Raw genomic sequence first — 24574 nt, 5'->3', positions numbered from 1 at the left:
GTTGGCACAGCTGTACTACCCTCGCAGTATATACACTGTACTGTAAATATAATAATCTGTAAATAAAAATTGTTTGAAATAAAAAACAATTAAAAACATTTTTTAAAAATGCGTGAGGCTGCGTTTGATGCGTGCGCAAATCTTGTACCTCCTTCTTATGGAAACAAGATTCCAGACGTAGTGTGTGTAATGTTTCGCATATTTGTTGTGCTGACGAGGGCTTCTGTTTTATTGTGCTACTGTGTCTGCTTTATTGCGGTGTGATCTGTGTTACCGGGGCGCGATGCCGACCTCTGGCTCTGCAGCCACTGTGGTGCATTGGGCCCCACCATGACCTAAAGTATGTGAATCGCATTGCACTGCAAGCTATGAGATGGAGCACAAAAGGTGCTGCACAGTTTGCCTTTCATGTAGTTTTGTCATGCGGTGAGTTAGGATTAGCTGTCATGGGGAAGGTTTAGGGACTACTATTTGGGATCCCTGGCGAATACCAAAGATTATCTTGTCAGTCAAGCAGTGTTTGCTCAGTGAAGAGCACATTTCTGTGGCTCTCAAAGTATATTAAGGAACGGTTAAGCCGCTTAGATTACCGACAAGTTATCCTAACTCCAGCCAACCTAAACCATGATGTATTGCTGTAATATTCTAGTTAAGTTTTCCGAATTACTTTCAGTTTCAAATTAATAAATGAAATAGGAACAGAATTCCATATTTAAAAAGCACACATGTATTGTACGTGACTATTTCACACACCGTGTTTATATTGCTGATCACTTGCTTACTATTTTTGTCCTTAGAGTGATGTTTGTTTTTTTCACAATCTTGTAACTTTTTCAGTGATGTAACCTTGAGGGCAACACCAACACTCTTATAACCAAATAATGTACCAAGTTCCCCAGAAGGTAGTGATTATATGGCTCGAGGAAGTCTCTCTCTCACTGAATGGATATGTGTAGGAATGTCAGGGAATCAAGATAATCCCTTATCGGAACTTAGGATGCCTCACACAACTAAAAAGCTGGACGACTGTTGTCATCCTACCAGATGGTTGTTTTGTCTCATCATTGGCCTCCTGCTCCAGCGTCAGGCTGGCGCTGCAATGCCTGACGGGTAGCACGGGGTGCTACACTTTAGTGGAGTTCTTTTGTTCCTGGCCATTGGTTGAGTGTGTGTGAGGGACCTATAAGGTGGAGTAGTGAGCGTGAAGGGGTAATAAAAAAGGTAAGTATAGTCCACTCAGACAACTTTATTCATGTGGCTAACTGCCTTGTTAAAATAGTGAAGGGAGGGGTACCGAAGCTCAAAAGTAACGTAGTTTGGCTTCATTCAACCCTCACCTATAGTGTGGTCAACATGTTTCATGCCATATTGGCAATTCTTCAGGACCTAAACGTGCTCATAAACTCATAACAAACCTATCCGGGCTGAAAGGTGTGTTATATACAACCTGCGTGGTCAGTTTACCAAGTCAGGGTGGTATCCTGCGTGGAATCCCGCCCCTCAATCCCTGGTAGACGGTCCCCACAGACTGTCCTTGTGGGGCTTGAGCTGCTAGGTAATTACCTTGTGAACTCGAGGCCAATGCTTGTAGGCACCTACCCCCACCTCGGCGAAATTCGGTTCGCAGGACAGCCAGCCAACACTCTGAAAATTGCTCCAGCACCACTGCTTTGGTGCCTTTGTGTGACGTTTCCATGCTTTCTTGCCTGTGTGGCTTTGTGTGACGTTTCCAAGCTTCCTGGTCTGAGTAGAGTGTGAGATTTTCAAGCTTTCTGGCCTAGGTGCCTTTGTGTAACATTTTCATGCTCTCTGGCCTCGGTGCCTTTGTGTGACGTTTCCATGCTTTCTGGCCTGTGTGGCTGTGTGTGATGTTTCCATGCTTCCTGGTCTGAGTACAGTGTGAGATTGTCAAGCTTTCTGGCCTGGGTGCCTTTGTATAACATTTTCATGCTTTCTGGCCTGGGTGCCTTTGTGAGACGTTCCCATGCTTTCTGGTCTGGGTGCCTTTGTGTAACATTTTCATGCTTTCAGGCCTGGGTGCCTTTGTGAGACGTTCCCATGCTTTCTGGCACGGGTGCCTTTGTGTGAAATGTCCATGCTTTCTGGCCTGGGTGCTTATGTGTGAAATTTCCATGCTCACATCATGCTTACATCTAACTATTAGCAGTGCCAGTTGAGGATGTGGGTGGAGCTAATAGAGAAAGTGGGCGAAGCCAGTGGGGGAAGTGGGTGGAGCCATAGAAAAGTAGGTGTGGCCTCCGCAAACATTTGAGCACCTGCACTTCATATTTTACAAACTAGGCACTGAGTACAACTAATACTGAAACAGAAGAAGATCATTCACTGGCAGCTAGGAACTAACAAACACCAAGCAAGCAGTACATTAAATCATTCATTCATTCATAATACTTTATTTCGGCCTCTAGGGCCATTAAAGTGCATCAATAAAACATATAATATACACGTCTGGTTTAAAAACAGTGAATGTTGACCAGGATCCTCTGTACAATAGTCAGACCACAGATGAAAAAAAAAATCACAACGCATAATACATAGGTGCAGCAGGGATGTGAAATCATATGCTATAACATAAACCGGTTAATCTACAACCATCATTGATAAAATTGTTAAAAGCAACCATCCATATAGTAATAAACACATTATAAGATTTATGCTAAAAAGAACAATGGGACAGCGATGGAAGACATGGGGCCTGGCTAGAAACAAGCTTGCCATTCGGCGGTTCCTAATACTCTTTAACCCCCTAAAAACTTCTTTAGATAAACCCAGTGAATATGCCACATACAATTTAGGAAGCGTGAAACAGCAAAAACAATTGGTGGGTGGGTGTCATACTTTAGGACTCTGTAGGCCTCCATAGCGCGCACAAAACCAACATTTTTACATAGTTGGATTAACCAACGCTTGTGCAGCAGCCGATAGGCGGGACAGAGAAGCAAAACATGTAATTCAGACTCTGCCGTGTATTTACAAGCAGAACATTCACCTGTTTGGCTTCTCACCCATTTACTGGTGTATGCAGCCAGTGGGAGAGTTCCCAATCTCAATTGCATGTACAGTTTCCTAGCCAATGGGGGTTGAACAAAGTCTAAAAAGCTTTCCCTACTATATGCATCCTTTACCATTATAATTTCTGCGGTTAAATGACCGCTTGAGATGCAAGTCCAGCCTGGAAAGCTTAGTACACGAAGTCACAGGCGTGCTCCACTGATCCGGCTGGCCCAACTTAGTTGCAAGGTCCCTTATGTGGCACAGCCATGGGATTTTCTTTATAGTGGAAATGTTTAAAAGCTCAGTTAGCTCAGCCCTGAAGTCAGACAGCTTTGGGGTCACCCACAACCTCGGCCAAAATGTTAAAGGTCTCAAGGCAATTTCTTCATTGAGCGGCCTCAATCCGAGGTCCATGCGAAGGGGAATTAGGGGGGTGCTGCGGGGTAAGCCTAGTAGCTGGCGCATGAAGTTATTCTCCACCTTTGTCAGATTGCCAGAGGGGCAATGTCCCCACAGCTCCACCCCATAGAGTGTGGCACCCCTAGCTTGGGCTTTGTAGATTTCCACCACAGGGGCGGCTGGTTTAAAAGTGGAGGATCTATACAATTTCATTATGCCACCCACTGTCTGCATTAATCTAAGCCTTGCTTTATCCAGCTGTGGACCCCATTCAAAATGTTCTGCCAGGGTGACTCCCAGATAGTCAAATATCTTAACTCTTTCTAGAGCAGTGCCGTAAAGGGAAGGGTTTGAACGATTTGTGTAGGGAGGGTTGAAGACCATATATTTTGTTATAGCTAGATTGATCTCCAGCCCGCTAGACTTGCAAAACATTTCGAAACCATCTACAATATGCTGAATGCCCATAGGCGATTTTGAAAGTAGCAGAGTATCGTCTGCGAACATCAGCGCAGGGACCTTCCCTAAGGCTAGCTTTGGGGCATTGTTGTCCTTGATTATTTTAAGATGGTTGATGAGACCATTTATAAAAAGACAAAATAAAGTAGGAGCTAAGACACATCCCTGTCGTACCCCCTTTTGAACAGGGAAACGGGAAGTAAGTTCCCCGTGCCTGCCAGAGCGTACTTGCGCAAAGTTGTCAAGGTGTAACCTCTTAATGACATTTAAAAGGTATGGAGGAATCCCTAGGTCACTCAACACCCTCCAAAGTTTTTCTCTGGGTACAAGATCGAAGGCCGACTTCAGATCAACAAATATTAGGTAAAGGCTGCCACCCTCTATAGTCACCGTTTTCCAGAACAGTAGTTGTAATCTGAATATCTGGTCGACGGTTGACATTTTTGATCTGAAGCCGGCCTGGTAGGGACTTAATATTTGCTCTTCTTCTAGCCAACCCTGAACGTGGTCCAGGAGCACCCGGCCAAAGAGTTTTTGGGGGATATCAATTAGGCTGATCGGCCTGTAGTTCGAAGGTGTAAGAGGACAACCTTTTTTAAAAATAGGAACATTCTCAGCCCCGCGCCAAGTGTCAGGGGGATTCGCACCCTTCAGAACCGTGTTGAATAAGGCACACAGATATGGAACCCATATTGAGGGTTCTTCACGGAACAGGTCCCCCGGCAGTTTATCTAAACCTGGGGCTTTGTTACGTTGGAGCTTGTTAATGGCGTTCCTCACTTCAGTGCTAGTGATCTCCATTTCCCCCACTGGGGTGCCTCGGGTGCCATGCTAGTGGTGCTAATATTATCAGTGCCAGTGTCCCTATGGGAATATAATGACCCAAAATGGATCTCCCAGGCTTCTGGGTCTATATTGGGCCCAATAGCCGGTCTACCTTCTCTGTCACCCGTGCTCACTATTGCCCAGAAGGTTTTCAAATCTTTATCATTCAGAGCACTCCTGAGCATTTCCCACCTTTCTTGTTCCCAGTTCATTTTCCCCAGCTTGATGGACCTTTTGTATCTAGCCCTGGCAAATTTGATTTGCGGCCTGTCGTTAGCCTTAACTGCCTCCAAGAGATCCCGCTTTGCCTTACGGCACTGGTCATTAAACCATGGGCACTTGTTATAACTATTTTCTCTGGCACGGATCACCGGGAAGAAGACCTCCCCCAGTTTTGTGGAGAGCTCAGAATGTATTTTCCCTATCTTATTTAGATCCATGGTGCCACCCTCCACATAGACTGCCTCCCACATTCTAACTAATGATGGCACTGCTAGCTGGTAGATTGTAGCTAGCTTCACAGGGCACTGTTAGATGTGGGTCCATCTGACGTTTCTTCTGTTATTAGTCACCACTAGAGCACTGTGGGAGTTAGCGACTGATGGGGAGGGTTTGGCAATTCCTAAATCCCATTGTTTGAGGGTCAGGATCAAGGCATTGTGGTCGCTATCCTGCCTTTGCTCGATACAAAAATCAAGCACTTTTCCCCAGAATCTTGTTTCCACCAAAATATAATCGATAAGGGAAGCCTGGCCTACTCTATTAAATGTAAACTGCCCTGGTTGGTCAGATTTAGTCCGGCAGTTACATGCTCTTAATGAGTAGGCTTAGGGTGAGTGAGTTTAGTTGCATTACTAGTGGGGACCACGCTTTAATAGGAGTAGTGAGGTGGTTGGGAATTGACCAATAAAGGTCTTCTTCCGTTGGGGCAAAGTGTAAAGGATCGGTGAGGGGTGTGAAGTGGCAGTTAAAGTCGCCCTCCACAATCAGCCGTATCCCCGGATCCAGGGTTGGAATAAAATCTCCCAACAAGGCAATTGTGGGCGATTCTTGGCTGTTATTAACAGGGCGAGAATACACGTTTACTAGGGCGATTTTCACCTTTGTTGGGAAGGAAAGCACCACACACTGGATGTCACTTGTAGGGGTTGGCAACTGATCCACCCTGCAACCGAGGTGGGTGCTTACCCAGGTGGATAAGCCACCAGAGGGTCTCCCTCTCCCCCCCATGGAAGCTAGGGTATTGTAAGAAGCATAACCCACTTGTTGGAAGTCTTCCCTTGCCAAAGTCTCTTGCAATATACAAATGCCGTGTTTATCAACAAAGTCGCCCCATTCCGTGCATGGCAGTTTCTTTTTAAGACCTGCCACGTTCCATGAAAGTATCTTCAACCCCTTGACGTGCCCGCTCACCCCTCTTGCGCCCCCTATGGTTACATCATCTTGTGTTAAGAGATTGGTGGGGTCAGCCACACAGCCCTCACCGGGTTCCCCCCTCGGTACGTTTTCTATGCTCACTTCTCCCGGGAGAGCGTCAGATTGGGCATCAAGGACCACAGATGGTTTTATTCTTCCTCCTTTCTGGCTAATCATGGGGGGGTGTATAGACTGGTGCCCACCGTGAGCTTTCTTAAGCCCCGCCTATCTGTGTCCTTGCATCTGTGTCCTATCGCTTGTGTGAGCCCAGCCTTGGGTGGTCCCTCTCCCAGTCAGTCCACCTCCTCCAGTGCATCAAATCTATTGTTCACCAGTATATTAAAAAAATGATGCCTGCTGTGGGCAACCCAGCTACCATCTAGAGGGGGCCCTGCACCAGCTTCTAAAGGTAAGGGTGGAGCGCAGCATCTTAAAAATGACTGTGGATGTGGGTAAAAAAAGTTCAGGGGTCGAAGACTCATGGTTGTTGTAGATTTGCGGCAGTTAGTGGGGATTTTAAAGAGATTGGACACAGTGTGAGGGTTTTTGAAATTTATGACTACACACTCCCCCTTTTCACTTTTTTCCGATTTCCCACCCACCTTACTCTACGAACCATTATGATCTCTCCTGCTCTGGCATAGTCAAAATGTTTATGTCTTAGAAGCTAGAACAGGCATTTGTTCCTCAGTTCGAGGTGAGTTTCTTTGATGCTGGGTTCAATTGACGGGACACCTGTCAAAATGGCTACATACGGGGAGCAGACAGGAGGGAGATTTATATCTACAAGATTTGAGGTTGGGCAAACATTTCTGCCTTCGCTCAGACCCTGTGCATTTTTTCTACTCTCTTTGCTATTGGAGTCTAGGGCTAGGGCGCTAAGTGCGTCCCGATTTCTTTAAGTTCAATAAATGTTTATTAAACAGAATATATAAGGTATCAATACATAGTACAGCAAAAGAATTATGTGGAAAACAGGAAGGGAAGGGACGGCAAAGGAAGAAAAATCAGAATAAACTGTAAAATTGAGGAAACAATAACAAACTTATCTTGGGCATTAATGAGTAAAAAGAAAGGGCATAATGATTAAACAACAAAGCAAATGAAAACGAGGATATGCAGGTAATAATGTTAAAAAAGAAAGGAAATGACAAGGGCATCAGGGGGGTTTGGAGACTTCCTGCTGAGCAGGTTGTGGACAGAATGAACGAGTTGTACAATTATCTAGATACATCGTAACTGAAAGCCAGAGGTCTGAACGTTTGGCTGCCAACTGGGCAGGAAAAACAAAAGCAGTATTAAGTCTGTGATTATGACAAACATTATACCACCATGCTCTGAAAGAAATAGTAGAGGTATTTTTCCAATTAATAGTAATCTGTTGAAACGCAACAGCCAGTAGCAAATCAGCAATACGAACCTGAAGATCAGTCCCATCCCAGCAAGGGGAAAGACTTCCCGAAAAGAGATGGGTTGGAGACAAGGGAATAGAGGTATGAAAAATGACATTAATTTGAGCCCAGACCTGTAACCAAAAATCATGAACACACTTGCATAGAAATAACATGTGAAACAAGGTAGCATTAGGTGAGGAGCAAGACCAACAAACATCTGGAGTGGTAGAGAAACGTTTGTTAAGAGCAGAAGGAGTGTGGAGCAATCGATTGTAAATGAAAAACATGGATTGCGTCAAGGACGCCGCTCTTGATGTTTTACGGACTTTTGTCCAAATCTTGTCCCAAAAGGAAACTGGCCAAGAGGAGGAAAGATCATGGTCCCACTGCTCCTCCACCTTAGACTTAGGCCTGGTAATTGCGTGTGCATGAAGGTGCTTGTAGAGAGTAGAAGCTTTAGGAATAGCTCGTAGGGTAGAATGAAGTCTGAGAGTGAGGTTGGGAGAAAGAGGGGATGAGGATGTCTGCAAGAGTTTTGTGTAGACCTCCATAACCGCTGCTTTGAGTTGGAGGTATTTGGGAGCAAAGGATGAGGGCAAATCAAATATGGAACAGAGGGTATGAAAAGGCAAAAAGGTGGAATGTGAGAAGAGTTGAGAAATCCAAAGCAATCCCTTGGATCTCCAATAAAAGGGTTTACGACGGATTAAAAGGTATTTGTTATGCCAAATAGTGGATGCAAGGAAATCAGCAACAGACGTTGGGGGGGGGGAGTAGAAGATAAGAGGAGTCTGACAGTAAATTTATGAATGGGAGTGGGAATCGAGGAGGGTTTGCGTGAAAAAGAGATATATTCTACGAAGGAGAAAGGGGAGAGGAAGAGGCGCTCAACCTTAGTCCATGGAGGGCATGGGGAAGCAGGGTCTTGCAACCAAAAAGAAGCTTGACGCAACAAAAAGGCCTTCTGATAGGCAGGGAAGTCCGGAAAATTAACTCCACCTTCAGAAGCGGGCGAATAAGCCTGGCAAGGGACATTCTGGGTTTTTTATTATGCCATAAGAAAGAGGATAAGACCGATTTGATTTTCTTAACAAATTTGGCTGGGATAAGGACAGGGATATTAGAGATAGTGTATAAAATAATGGGGGATAACATCATCTTAATAGTGTCCAAGCGACCCCACCAAGATAAGTAGAGAGGGTGCCACCTAGCTGTAAGATCGGAGATTTTCTGAGTACATTTAGTCAAGCATAGGGAGACGGTGTCAGAGATGGAAGGGGTGATGTGCAATCCTAAATACTTAATATGGGAAGGACTCCAAGTAAAATTGGAGGCACTGAAATCAGGCTTAAAGGTGAACTTTGTCAGGGGTATAATCTCACATTTATCATTGTTGAGCTTATAACCAGAAATTGAGGAATAATTCTGCACTTCATCTAAAAAAGCAGGGATGGAGACAGTGGGATTGGAGATGAAGAGTAAAATATCATCGGCGTAGGCAGCAAGTTTAATTGAAGACTCCACGGTCTGAAAGCCGTGAATGTTGGGGTTCTGGCGAAGCTTGGACAAGAAAGGTTCTAAAGCGAGATTGAAAAGGAAAGGTGATAGGGGGCAGCCCTGGCGAACTCCTCTACCAAGGTCAAAGTAAGGGGAGATTTGACCATTCGCAAAGACTGCAGCCCGTGGGTGAGAATACAACAGTAAGACTAGGGAAATAAATTTAGGGCCAAAGCCGAACCAGCCAAGAGTGTGAAAGAGATAGGGCCACTCAACCCTATTAAACGCCTTCTCGGCATCTAAGGCTATCGCTGCAAGGGAATGTTGGAAATGGGATGATTTCGACAGGATGTTGAACAAGAGTCTGGTGTTATCAGTGATGTGACGACCTTTAACAAAACCAGATTGCTCTTCGCCTAAGAGATCGGGGAGTAAATGATCTAACCTGATCGCCAATGACTTAGCGAAGAGTTTATAGTCAATATTGACAAGAGAGAAGGGCCTGTAATTTTTGCAATACTAAACATCTTTTCCGGGCTTAGGGATTAAACAAATGTGAGCGTCGGAAAAAGTCCCTGAGGAAGCTCCTAAGTCAACAAAGGTATAGAGAAGGGAGTGCAATTTGGGAATCAATATGTTATGTTATGTTATGTTATGTTATTTATTCTTTTGTATAGCGCAACGGTTACTCAAAAAGAGTGTCCCGGCGCTTTAGGTAAGGAGAACTAATTCGGAATAACATAACACAGTAAAAAAGAATACACAACAAACAGATAAAAAAGGGACTGCTGGGAGGCCTACTAAGTAAACAACCAGGTTTTAAGACCTCTCCTAAAGTCAAGAAGAGTAGTAGCCCCCCGAAGTGGGAGCGGAAGCGAGTTCCACATCTGTGGAGCCAGCAGGCTGAAAGAACGGCCGCCCAGACGAGCTCTCTTAACTCGAGGGACAACCGCCAAAAGTAGAGATTCTGACCTCAGAGAGCGAGCCGGATGGTAGAAGGCCAGTCTCTTTTGGAGATGCTTAGCTCCCACAGCATAGAGTGCCTTGTAGGCCAACGTCATAGCCTTGAAGGCGATCCGTTTGCGGATGGGTAGCCAGTGCAGCGTCAGCAGTAGCCCCGAGACGCTGGCACGTCTGTTAAGACCAAAAATGGCCCTGGCCGCCGCATTCTGCGCCACTTGAAGCCGCTGCAGCAGGTACTCTGGTAGGCCCAGGTAAAGAATGTTGGCATAATCCAACCTGGAGCCTATCAGAGCCTGCACCGTCAGCCTCCTGTGCTCCTCCGACAAAAGAGGCAGAAACCTCCGCAGCATTTTTAATAGAGCGAAGCAGGTGCCGGTCACCCCAAGGATCTGGGCTTTCATCGTCAGCCCCTTGTCCATCTTAACCCCCAAGTTCTTAGCCATAGGGGAGGAACAGGACGGAGGGAACATGTCGATGGGCCACCAGGCCTGCCAGCTAGGCTCCGTATCGCACCCGAAGAAGAGTACCTCGGACTTATCGGAATTGCACTTGAGGCTGTTCAGTTGGAACCATGTGAACACCGCCCCAAGGCGATTCCGGATACTCTCCCCGTCAAAGTCAGCCCCTCTCTCGCAAGAAAAGAGGAGCTGGGTGTCGTCGGCATACGACACGATCCGGGCACCAAATGACTCCGCCACCGCCGCCAAAGGGGTCATAAAGATGTTGAAAAGGGTCGGGCTCAATATAGAGCCCTGAGGGACCCCGACTCCCAAAGGCGGCATCACGGCGGTGTCAGGCGATGACCAGACCGTTTGCCGGCGGCCGGCTAGAAAGGACGAAAACCAGCTGAGCACCGTCCCCCGAAGGCCAATCTCATAGAGTCTTGCGAGAAGGCCATTGTGGGGGACGGTGTCAAAAGCCGCCGACAAGTCCAACAACACCAACATGACTTTGCCCCCGGTATCCAACACCCCTTTGATGGTTTCAGAAACCTCAAGGAGCGCGGTCTCGGTGCTACGATTTGAACGGAAGCCAGACTGGGAGTCATGTAGGATCTCATGGGTCTCCAAAAAATTGGAGAGCACCGACTGAACGTGCTTCTCCAAGATTTTTACTAGAGCCGGCAACAGCGAAATCGGCCCATAATTGGCTGGGACCTTCGGGTCAAGACCCGGTTTTTTAAGCAGCGGGATGACCATTGCCTGCTTCCACACTGGCGGAACGACTCCCTGACTCAATGAAAGATTGAGAAGAGGGTTTGCCAGTGGATTGATCACCTCCGCCAACTTACCCAAAAGCTTAGCTGGGCAAGGGTCAAGTGGAGACCCAGATTTTAAATTGCCCATAAGCGCTAAGGAGGCTGGGGCTGGCAAAGATGGAAACTCAGCCAATAGCTTAGAAAAATGAAGATAGAACTCAACGGGGAAACCGTCTGGTCCAGGGGCTTTATTAAGTTTGAGACGCTGGAGCGCGGTGAGCAATTCTTTCTGTGAAATGTCAGTTTCCAAAGAGGAGAGGTCGAGAGGGAAATGTGCAGGCTTTTGGATGGTCGAGAAGAAATGTGTGAGAGAAGACAGAGAGGGTTGGGTGTCAGAGGTGTAAAAAGTCTCATAAAAGCGGGAAAATTCAGCAAGGATATCGGCATCTTTGTGTTGTAAGTGAGCATTTGTGTCAAAAACAGATTCAATATTCATCTTGTTGTGCTTGACCTTTAAGTAATTGGCAAGTTTTTTACCAGCTTTATTCCTACCACCATAAAACTTAGCGCTTGACTTTAGCAAATATAGGGAAGCATCTTCCGTAGACTTTTCATTAAATTTAATCTTAGCTGCGACCAGATCTGTCAGACTATCTTGGGAATGTGAAGTGAAATAGGCGTGTTCCAATCGCTTAATGTCATGGAGGAGAGTTTTAGTGAATTGGCGAGCAGTCCTGCGTTTCTTTGCGACATATCCAATAATGAAATCGCGTGCGGCTGCTTTGAAAGCGTCCCAAACAGTGTGTTTCGAAATGGGCGGAACATCATTAAACAAGAAAAACATCAAAAAAGGCAGTGAAAGAGGTGGAGAACTTGGGATCCAAGAGGAGGGTATTGTTAAAACGCCATCTCTTGGGCCCTTCAACCTTAGGGATCACATCAAGGCTGACTACAACCGGGGCATGATCCAAGAGTAAAATGGGACCAATTTCAGCTGCAGTAAGCGTTTGAGCAAGATTATGGGAGACAAAAATATAGTCAATCCGCGACTGAGAGCGATGAAACGGAGAGTAAAATGTATACTCCCGCAAGGACGGATTGCAAAGGCGCCAAGAGTCAACAAGCTTATGTTGGGATATGCTTGAGAAAAGAGTTTGTGTGGATTGGTAGGGATGTAAGTGACATCAGAATTTCTGTCTATAAACGGATCCAGGGGTTGGCTACAATCCCCAGCAAGGATGAAATTGTCATCCATTGAATTGGGTGATACGTGGAGAAAATTCAGCCCGGAAAAGGGGTTCACCATTGGTGGGACCATAGACATTAAGAAGAGAGATTGGAACACCTCTAAGTGATAGTCTGACGTGTCCATCTGCCATTAGTATCGGACTCTTGGGAAATGACTAGGAGAGGAAGTGATCTGCGGCATAGAATTGCAACCCCATTGCGTTTACCATCACCTTGCGAATAGAAAACCTCACCCACCCAACCTCTTCTAAGCTTGACAGAATCTACATCAGAAAGATGGGTTTCCTGGAGAAACGCAATATCAACATTCAATTTAGCAAGGTGCGATAAAATGCATTGACGCTTAATTGGGGAATTTATACCCTTGACATTCCACGAAATTATATTCAAGGACATAGCATGTATAATAACTCAATAAATACAGAATAAATAGAACAAAAATAGCGACCCATGAATAAGAAGAAATAGAAGGAAGAAAAATAGGTAATGAGAAGTAAGGAGAAAGAAAGAAGGAGGAAATGTACGAGAATGAGATAATATGCAGGAGAAAAGATTAAAGTAGAAAGAGGAAAGAAGTTCAGGAAGGTCAAATTAAGAAGAATAAAATCCTCACATATATATAGGTAGGTAAAAAGAAGCAGAATGGAGAAGACGCAAAACAAAAAGGAGAACAAAAGGGAAGGACAAGAGGAAAACATACCTACATGAGGAGAGGATGAGAAAGAGCTGGGGGGGGGATGGGGCCACACGGGTAAGGTAACACATCCAAGGTCGGCTGGGCGGGGAGCCAGGAAGACATCATCAAACGAGGAGAAATTCCTGTAAAGACGAAGAAGGAAATTAGGGGTTAGGTGACATACAAAAGTGAAATCGAAGTATACCCAACAATGAACATGAACAAGATTCAAAGAAGAACAGAGGCAGTGCATGACAGCTTTACAAAAAAGTAGAAGGAACAGGATGCAACAACATAGCAACAACTGGTAATATTACAACTCAGCCCGGAGAAGAAGACGAAGGTCCAGAGGAGTCCATGGTGGAAGAATTGGATAGAATCCTCCTGAGGCGGAAGCCGGGAGTCTAGCTGCTACAAAAATTACTTTTTAAACAAAACTTTTAACTGTGGAAACTTTTTAAATTGTTATTCTGTGTATTTGTTACGTGCATTGCTGCTGTGATTTAATACTGCTCATTTGCACAATCCTCACCCCCTTGCCACACACTTCCCCCTCAGCCGATTAGGCGCCGGGATCGGGAAAAACGCCATCGCCATATTGGGGGTAGAGCTGGGTTGACGGTACAGCTGTTGGGATCTCCTGACGCTGACAAGACTACTTAAGCCTCGCAATCCCTGCGCGCACTGTTAGAATTGGATAGAATCCTCCTGAGGCGGAAACCGGGAGTCTAGCTGCTACAAACATTACTTTTTAAACAAAACTTTTAACTGTGGAAACTTTTAAAATTGTTATTCTGTGTATTTGTTACGTGTATTGCTGCTGTGATTTAATACTGCTCATTGCACTGCTCATTTGCACAATACTCACCCCCTTGCCACACACTTCCCCCTCAGCCGATTAGGCACTGGGATCGGGAAAAACGCCGCCGCCATATTGGGGGTAGAGCTGGGTTGCTGGTACAGCTGTTGGGATCTCCTGACGCTGACAAGACTACTTAAGCCTCGCACTCCTTGCTCGCACTGTTAGAATTGGATAGAATCCACCTGAGGCGGAAGCCGGGAGTCTAGCTGCTACAATAATTACTTTTTAAACAAAACTTTTAACTGTGGAAACTTTTAAAATTGTTATTCTGTGTATTTGTTACGTGTATTGCTGCTGTGATTTAATACTGCTCATTGCACTGCTCATTTGCACAATCCTCACCCCCTTGCCACACACTTCCCCCTCAGCCGATTAGGCACTGGGATCGGGAAAAACGCCGCCGCCATATTGGGGGTAGACCTGGGTTGACGGTACAACTATTGGGATCTCCTGACGCTGACAAGACTACTTAAGCCTCGTACTCCCTGCGCGCACTGTTAGAATTGGATAGAATCCTTCTGAGGCTGAAGCCGGGAGTCTAGCTGCTACAAAAATTACTTTTTAAACAAAACTTTTAACTGTGGAAACTTTTAAAATTGTTATTCTGTGTATTTGTTACGTGTATTGCTGCTGTGATTTAATACTGCTCATTGCACTGCTCATTTGCACAATCCTCACCCTCTTGCCACACACTTCCCCCTCAGCCGATTAGGCGCTGGGATCGGGAAAAACGCCGCCACCATATTGGGGGTAGAGCTGGGTTGACGGTACAGCTGTTGGGATCTCCTGACGCTGACAAGACTACTTAAGCCTCGCACTCCCTGCGCGCACTGTTAGAATTGGACAGAATCCTCCTGAGGCGGAAGCCGGGAGTCTATCTGCTACAAAAATTACTTTTTAAACAAAACTTTTAACTGTGGAAACTTTTAAAATTGTTATTCTGTGTATTTGTTACGTGTATTGCTGCTGTGATTGAATACTGCTCATTGCACTGCTCATTTGCACAATCCTCACCCCCTTGCCACACACTTCCCCCTCAGCCGATTAGGCGCTGGGATCGGGTAAAACGCCGCCGCCATATTGGGGGTAGAGCTGGGTTGACGGTACAGCTGTTGGGATCTCCTGACGCTGACAAGACTTCTTAAGCCTCGCACTCCCTGCGCGCACTGTTAGAATTGGATAGAATCCTCCTGAGGCGGAAGCCGGGAGTCTAGCTGCTGCAAAAATTACTTTTTAAACAAAACTTTTAACTGTGGAAACTTTTAAAATTGTTATTCTGTGTATTTGTTATGTGTATTGCTGCTGTGATTTAATACTGCTCATTGCACTGCTCATTTGCACAATCCTCACCCCCTTGCCACACACTTCCCCCTCAGCTGATTAGGCGCTGGGATCGGGAAAAACGCCGCCGCCATATTGGGGGTAGAGCTGGGTTGACGGTACAGCTGTTGGGATCTCCTGACGCTGACAAGACTACTTAAGCCTCGCACTCCCTGCGCGCACTGTTAGAATTGGACAGAATCCTCCTGAGGCGGAAGCCGGGAGTCTAGCTGCTACAAAAATTACTTTTAAACAAAACTTTTAACTGTGGAAACTTTTAAAATTGTTATTCTGTGTATTTGTTACGTGTATTGCTGCTGTGATTGAATACTGCTCATTGCACTGCTCATTTGCACAATCCTCACCCCCTTGCCACACACTTCCCCCTCAGCCGATTAGGCGCTGGGATCGGGTAAAACGCCGCCGCCATATTGGGGGTAGAGCTGGGTTGACGGTACAGCTGTTGGGATCTCCTGACGCTGACAAGACTTCTTAAGCCTCGCACTCCCTGCGCGCACTGTTAGAATTGGATAGAATCCTCCTGAGGTGGAAGCCGGGAGTCTAGCTGCTACAAAAATTACTTTTTAAACAAAACTTTTAACTGTGGAAACTTTTAAAATTGTTATTCTGTGTATTTGTTACGTGTATTGCTGCTGTGATTTAATACTGCTCATTGCACTGCTCATTTGCACAATCCTCACCCCCTTGCCACACAGTTCCCCCTCAGCCGATTAGGCGCTGGGATCGGGAAAAACGCCGCCGCCATATTGGGGGTAGAGCTAGGTTGCTGGTACAGCTGTTGGGTTCTCCTGACGCTGACAAGACTACTTAAGCCTCGCACTCCTTGCTCGCACTGTTATAATTGGAAAGAAGCCTCCTGAGGCGGAAGCCGGGAGTCTAGCTGCTACAATAATTACTTTTTAAACAAAACTTTTAACTGTGGAAACTTTTAAAATTGTTATTCTGTGTATTTGTTATGTGTATTGCTGCTGTGATTTAATACTGCTCATTGCACTGCTCATTTGCACAATCCTCACCCCCTTGCCACACACTTCCCCCTCAGCCGATTAGGCGCTGGGATCGGGAAAAACGCCGCCGCCATATTGGGGGTAGAGCTGGGTTGACGGTACAGCTGTTCGGCCCCTCCCCCTCCTCCCATTACATAACTAACGCCCTACGACGGCCGCGCAGCGGGCGCGCAAGGCAAGCCCGTCTGCGCCCGTCCGCGGCCGACCGGGGCAAGGGGCCACAACCCCTGGTCCCTCCGAGACACCAAGGAAGGTATACAGCTTAGGCTCCCTTCACAATCTAAGACCCCCTTAGGAAATCAGATGCTGCCATCCTTATCACCCCCTTGATCTACCCACCCTCTGCCCACACTGTACGACGAGGCTTAACACTGCCCAGGAAAGAACTGACTTACAGGACTTTACAATGTTTCTTCTAAATTGCAGATCTCTGACAAAGCACAGCACGGAAAGTTAATTAATACTAGAGGAACTCGTGCCAGACGCAGTCTTTTTAACCGAAACCTGGTTAACCCCTGATTCCGACCCTGCGCGCACTGTTAGAATTGGATAGAATCCTCCTGAGGCGGAAGCCAGGAATCTAGCTGCTACAAAAATTACTTTTTAAACAAAACTTTTAACTGTGGAAACTTGTAAAATTGTTATTCTGTGTATTTGTTACCTGTATTGCTGCTGTGATTTAATACTGCTCATTGCACTGCTCATTTGCACAATCCTCACCCCCTTGCCACACACTTCCCCCTCAGCCAATTAGGCGCTGGGATCGGGAAAAACGCCGCCGCCATATTGGGGGTAGAGCTGGGTTGACGGTACAGCTGTTGGGATCTCCTGACGCTGAAAAGACTACTTAAGCTTCGCACTCCCTGCGCGCACTGTTAGAATTGGATAGAATCCTCCTGAGGCGGAAGCCGGGAGTCTAGCTGCTACAAAAATTACTTTTTAAACAAAACTTTTAACTGTGGAAACTTTTAAAATTGTTATTCTGTGTATTTGTTACGTGTATTGCTGCTGTGATTTAATACTACTCATTGCACTGCTCATTTGTACAATCCTCACCCCCTTGCCACACACTTCCCCCTCAGCCGATTAGGCGCTGGGATCGGGAAAAACGCCGCCGCCATATTGGGGGTAGAGCTGGGTTGACGGTACAGCTGTTGGGATCTCCTGACGCTGACAAGACTACTTAAGCCTCGCACTCCCTGCGCGCACTGTTAGAATTGGATAGAATCCTCCTGAGGCTTAAGCCGGGAGTCTAGCTGCTACAAAAATTACTTTTTAAACAAAACTTTTAACTGTGGAAACTTTTAAAATTGGTATTCTGTGTATTTGTTACGTGTATTGCTGCTGTGATTTAATACTGCTCATTGCACTGCTCATTTGCACAATCCTCACCCCCTTGCCACACACTTCCCCCTCAGCCGATTAGGCGCTGGGATCGGGAAAAACGCCGCCGCCATATTGGGGGTAGAGCTGGGTTGACGGTACAGCTGTTGGGTTCTCCTGACGCTGACAAGACTACTTAAGCCTCGCACTCCTTGCTCGCACTGTTAGAATTGGAAAGAAGCCTCCTGAGGCGGAAGCCGGGAGTCTAGCTGCTACAATAATTACTTTTTAAACAAAACTTTTAACTGTGGAAACTTTTAAAATTGTTATTCTGTGTATTTGTTACGTGTATTGCTGCTGTGATTGAATACTGCTCATTGCACTGCTCATTTGCACAATCCTCACCCCCTTGCCACACACTTCCCCCTCAGCCGATTAGGCGCTGGGATCGGGAAAAACGCTGCCGCCATATTGGGGGTAGAGCTGGGTTGACGGTACAGCTGTTGGGATCTCCTGACGCTGAAAAGACTACTTAAGCCTCGCACTCCCTGTGCGCACTGTTAGAATTGGATAGAATCCTCCTGAGGCGGAAGCCGGGAGTCTAGCTGCTACAAAAATTACTTTTTAAACAAAACTTTTAACTGTGGAAAATTTTAAAATTGTTATTCTGTGTATTTGTTACGTGTATTGCTGCTGTGATTTAATACTGCTCATTGCACTGCTCATTTGTACAATCCTCGCCCCCTTGCCACACACTTCCGCCTCAGCCGATTAGGCGCTGGGATCGGGAAAAACGGCGCCGCCATATTGGGGGTAGAGCTGGGTTGACGGTAGAGCTGTTGGGATCTCCTGACGCTGACAAGACTACTTAAGCCTCGCACTCCCTGCGCGCACTGTTAGAATTGGATAGAATCCTCCTGAGGCGGAAGCTGGGAGTCTAGCTGCTACAAAAATTACTTTTTAAACAAAACTTTTAACTGTGGAAACTTTTAAAATTGTTATTCTGTGTATTTGTTACGTGTATTGCTGCTGTGATTTAATACTGCTGATTGCACTGCTCATTTGCACAATCTTCACCCCCTTGCCACACACTTCCCCCTCAGCCGATTAGGCGCTGGGATCGGGAAAAACGCCGCCGCCATATTGGGGGTAGAGCTGGGTTGACGGTACAGCTGTTGGGATCTCCTGACGCTGACAAGACTACTTAAGCCTCGCACTCCCTGCGCGCACTGTTAGAATTGGATAGAATCCTCCTGAGGCGGAAGCAGGGAGTCTAGCTGCTACAAAAATTACTTTTTAAACAAAACTTTTGACTGTGGAAACTTTTAAAATTGTTATTCAGTGTATTTGTTACGTGTATTGCTGTTGTGATTTAATACTGCTCATTGCACTGCTCATTTGCACAATCCTAACCCCCTTGCCACACACTTCCCCCTCTGCCGATTAGGCTCTGGGATCGGGAAAAACGCCGCCGCCATATTGGGGGTAGAGCTGGGTTGACAGTACAGCTGTTGGGATCTCCTGACGCTGACAAGACTACTTAAGCCTCGCACTCCCTGCGCGCACGTTTAGAATTGGATAGAATCCTCCTGAGGCGGAAGCCGGGAGTCTAGCTGCTACAAACATTACTTTTTAAACAAAACTTTTAACTGTGGAAACTTTTAAAATTGTTATTCTGTGTATTTGTTATGTGTATTGCTGCTGTGATTTAATACTGCTCATTGCACTGCTCATTTGCACAATCCTCACCCCCTTGCCACACACTTCCCCCTCAGCTGATTAGGCGCTGGGATCGGGAAAAACGCCACCGCCATATTGGGGGTAGAGCTGGGTTGACGGTACAGCTGTTCGGCCCCTCCCCCTCCTCCCATTACATAATTAACGCCCTACGCCGGCCGCGCAGCGGGCGCGCAAGGCAAGCCGTCTGCGCCCGTCCGCGGCCGACCGGGGCAAGGGGCCACAACCCCTGGTCCCTCCGAGACACCAAGGAAGGTATACAGCTTAGGCTCCCTTCACAATCTAAGACCCCCTTTAGAAAAGAGATGCTACTATCCTAATCACCCCCTTGATCTACCCACCCTCTGCCCACACTGTGAGACGAGGCTTAACACTGCCCAGGAAAGAACTGACTTACATGACTTTACAATGTTTCTTCTAAATTGCATATCTCTGCCAAAGCACAGTACGGAAATTTCATTATTACTAGAGGAACTTGCGCCAGACGCATTCTTTTTAACCGAAACATGGTTAACCCCTGATTCCGACCCTGATCTGATACAAGCGCTTACCCCTGGCTATCAGATTACACGTAGAGACCGGGCACAGGGGAAGGGCGGGGGACTCACAATTGTCTACAAAGATCTACACCAGTGCTTTTGCATCCCGGATACTATCCCCGACTGCGAAAGCATGTCCTTTTCCCTCAAACTTACCCCAAATGAGAGCTTTACAGGAACCCTCATATACCGTCCCCCAGGCCCTCTGAACCAATTCCATACAACACTACCATCCCTAGCAGCAGAACTTGTTACCTCCCCCTCCAACTTTACGTTGATGGGTGACTTTAACATCCATTTTGATAACAGCTCAGATAGTGCAGCAAAAGAGCTAACCGCGAGCTTGGCCACAGTTCAGCTAGAACAACTTGTCCAAACCTCCACGCACATTAAAGGGCATTGCTGGACCCTGTGTTCAGCAATTGTGATGAGCTCAAGGTAGGCCCCATTACTCATCTTCTGTGGACCGGCCACTTTTTAATCCCCCTTACCTGGTCCACCTACAAACCCGTTTTGCGCATTCCATCTCCGCGAAAAATGAGAAATTGGTCCAGGCTTCCACTAGAACAGTGGTCTAGCTCTTTGGCAGACTCAAGACCCTCATTTTCCCAGGACCCCTCATCAGACAACAGGGATTTTGATAATTGGATTCTGAAGTCCCTTGATTCCATACTCCCCACTCGGGAAATCAGCCTAAAAAGGCCACGGGTTACAGCCCCATGGTATTCAGAGGAGCTCAGAACGAAAAAGCGTCACTAAGAAGCTCGAGAGGAAGTGGCGCCTGGAATATGCCACCACAGACAAAGTCATCTACAGGGAAGCTATTAGAGCCTACAAACTGGAAATAAAAACGTCACAATCCACTTACTATATTGGACAAATAATGATGGCTAGTTCAAAACCGAGAGAGATCTATCAAATAGTTAAAAGCCTCACTAAGCTCTCCCCACCCACAGCTCAAAATGACAATTTTACCGCGCGCTGTAACAACCTAGCTGAATTTTTTATATCAGAAAATAAATAAAATGTATGTCACATTCGCAAGCGCATCTCCGGAACTCCCCACTGATGTTCCCCAGCTCCCAATGGAAGCAGAGCTCTCTCCACGAATAACTCTAGATCATTTCCCTCTGCTAGACCTAGAGTCTCTGGAACCCCTCACACTACAAGTAAAGTCAGGCTCCCCTTGCGATCCAGCCCCACCCCGCACTATGGTCGCCGCCAGCCAAGTCATTCTCCCCACTCTTATGGAGCTGCTCAACAACTCCCTAATAAAAAGCAGTGTTCCACCCACCTGGAAGAAAGCTATGGTGAGAGCACTCCTGAAAAAGCCCAACCTGGACCCCAATAACCTCAACAATTACCATCCTATCTCCCTGCTGCCTTGGGCGAGTAAGATCTTGGAAAAACACATCAATCTCCACCTAACAAGGTTTCTCGAGTGCAACCATCTACTCGATGCCTCGTAGACAGGGTTCCAACCCAAACATGGGACGGAAACGGCCTTGTTAGCCGTGACAGAAGAAGCCAGGCGGATTCTGGATCGAGGGGGATCAGTGGCAGTTATCCTCCTCGATCTGAGTGCCGTGTTCAACACGGTATGTCACAAAACTCTGCTGTGTCGACTCTCCAATTTAGGAGTGTCCGGGGATGCTCTGGCCTGGCTTGGATCCTTTCTGAGTAGAAAGACCTTCCAAGTCTTTGAGGGAGATTCCACCTCCGCAAGCAAGCCTTTGGATTGTGGGGTACCACAGGGCTCGTTGCTGAGCCCCACGCTGTTCAATGTGTACATGGGACCGCTGGCTGAGATCGTCCGCACATATGGCATTAAGATCATTACATATGCGGACGATACTCAGTTAGTGGTATCCCTTGCACAGAAGAACAGTGAGCTGGCACAGACCAACCTGGCGGCATGCATGGAAGAGGTCAGGAGGTGGATGACGACATCCTCTCTTAAATTCAACGGGGATAAAACCGAGCTTATGCTACTCGGTCCCCCAGCGCTGTTCACTATCGATCGTTTATGGCCCACCAGCTTGGGTACACCGCCTACCCCGAAAGATAACATAAAAAGTCTAGGGGTTTGGCTGGACAAATCTCTAACTCTCAACACTCAAGCAACTAAAACATCTGCAATCTGCTTTGGGCTCATCAGGATGCTCAATTAAATCCTTCCACTCTTGCCTTTTGAAGCCAAACAGATTGTGATACAGGGCCTAATACAATCCCGACTCGATTTCAGCAACGCCCTGTACTTGGGGGCACCGGAATATGTGTTGCAAAAACTCCAGCCGGTCCAGAATTGCACTGCACGCACGCTGCTTCAGATTCCACGTAGAGCATCAATGGAATCCGGGTTGAGAACTCTACATTGGCTCCCCGTTAGGGAGAGAATAAAATTTAAAGCCTTGTGCGTGTCCCATCAAGCCTTCTGGAGAACCGGTCCCAAGATCAACCATTCCCTTCTTTCCCCTTACTGCCCCAGCAAACAACTCTGTTCTACTCACGTTTTTTTAGCTGTAGTCCCCCGAATCAAAAGGTCAAGAGCAGGAGGAAGGTCCTTTACGTTGAACGCTGCTAAGCTGTGGAATTCACTCCCTGTACATCTAAAATCGAATTCCAATCTGCTATCCTTCCGCAAACAGCTTAAAACCTTCCTCTTCACCAACTGAAAACTCATCTTCAAGCTGTTGCTTCCTGAGGCACTATCCCTTCTTTCCTAGCGCTTGGACGCCCAAGGGCAGCAGTCGCGCTCAATAAAGCCCCTTTTCATTTCATTTCATTTCATTCAAGTCTTGTGCATGTTCATGAAACTCTGGAGGCTAATTGGGTCTTCGTAAGTGGTCAGGAGGTGGATGACGACATCCTCTCTTAAACTCAACGGGGATAAAACTGAGCTTATGCTACTCGGTCCCCCAGCGCTGTTCACTATCGATCGTTTATGGCCCACCAGCTTGGGTACACCGCCTACCCCGGAAGATAACATAAAAAGTCTAGGGGTTTGGCTGGACAAATCTCTAACTCTCAACACTCAAGCAACTAAAACATCTGCAATCTGCTTTGGGCTCATCAGGATGCTCAAATAAATCCTTCCACTCTTGCCTTTTGAAGCCAAACAGATTGTGATACAGGGCCTAATACAATCCCGACTCAATTTCAGCAACGCCCTGTACTTGGGGGCACCGGAATATGTGTTGCAAAAACTCCAGCGGGTCCAGAATTGCGCTGCACGCACGCTGCTTCAGATTCCACGTAGAGCATCAATGGAATCCGGGTTGAGAACTCTACATTGGCTCCCCGTTAGGGAGAGAATAAAATTTAAAGCCTTGTGCGTGTCCCATCAAGCCTTCTGGAGAACCGGTCCCAAGATCAACCATTCCCTTCTTTCCCCTTACTGCCCCAGCAAACAACTCTGTTCTACTCACGCTTTTTTAGCTGTAGTCCCCCGAATCAAAAGGTCAAGAGCAGGAGGAAGGTCCTTTACGTTGAACGCTGCTAAGCTGTGGAATTCACTCCCTGTACATCTAAAATCGAATTCCAATCTCCTATCCTTCCGCAAACAGCTTAAAACCTTCCTCTTCACCAACTGAAAACTCATCTTCAAGCTGTTGCTTCCTGAGGCACTATCCCTTCTTTCCTATCGCTTGGACGCCCAAGGGCAGCAGTCGCGCTCAATAAAGCCCCTTTTCATTTCATTTCATTTCATTCAAGTCTTGTGCATGTTCATGAAACTCTGGAGGCTAATTGGGACTTCGTAAGTGGTCAGGAGGTGGATGACGACATCCTCTCTTAAACTCAACGGGGATAAAACTGAGCTTATGCTACTCGGTCCCCCAGCGCTGTTCACTATCGATCGTTTATGGCCCACCAGCTTGGGTACACCGCCTACCCCGGAAGATAACATAAAAAGTCTAGGGGTTTGGCTGGACAAATCTCTAACTCTCAACACTCAAGCAACAAAAACATCTGCAATCTGCTTTGGGCTCATCAGGATGCTCAAATAAATCCTTCCACTCTTGCCTTTTGAAGCCAAACAGATTGTGATACAGGGCTTAATACAATCCCGACTCAATTTCAGCAACGCCCTGTACTTGGGGGCACCGGAATATGTGTTGCAAAAACTCCAGCGGGTCCAGAATTGCGCTGCACGCACGCTGCTTCAGATTCCACGTAGAGCATCAATGGAATCCGGGTTGAGAACTCTACATTGGCTCCACGATAGGGAGAGAATAACATTTAAAGCCTTGTGCGTGTCCCATCAAGCCTTCTGGAGAACCGGTCCCAAGATCAACCATTCCCTTCTTTCCCCTTACTGCCCCAGCAAACAACTCTGTTCTACTCACGCTTTTTTAGCTGTAGTCCCCCGAATCAAAAGGTCAAGAGCAGGAGGAAGGTCCTTTACGTTGAACGCTGCTAAGCTGTGGAATTCACTCCCTGTACATCTAAAATCGAATTCCAATCTGCTAACCTTCCGCAAACAGCTTAAAACCTTCCTCTTCACCAACTGAAAACTCATCTTCAAGCTGTTGCTTCCTGAGGCACTATCCCTTCTTTCCTAGCGCTTGGACGCCCAAGGGCAGCAGTCGCGCTCAATAAAACCCCTTTTCATTTCATTTCATTTCATTCAAGTCTTGTGCATGTTGATGAAACTCTGGAGGCTAATTGGGTCTCCGTA

This window comes from Lissotriton helveticus, chromosome 10 (genome assembly GCF_964261635.1).
Source record: "Lissotriton helveticus chromosome 10, aLisHel1.1, whole genome shotgun sequence".
NCBI classification, from domain to species: Eukaryota; Metazoa; Chordata; class Amphibia; order Caudata; family Salamandridae; genus Lissotriton; species Lissotriton helveticus.
Note: the sequence above shows the minus strand (reverse complement) of the source record.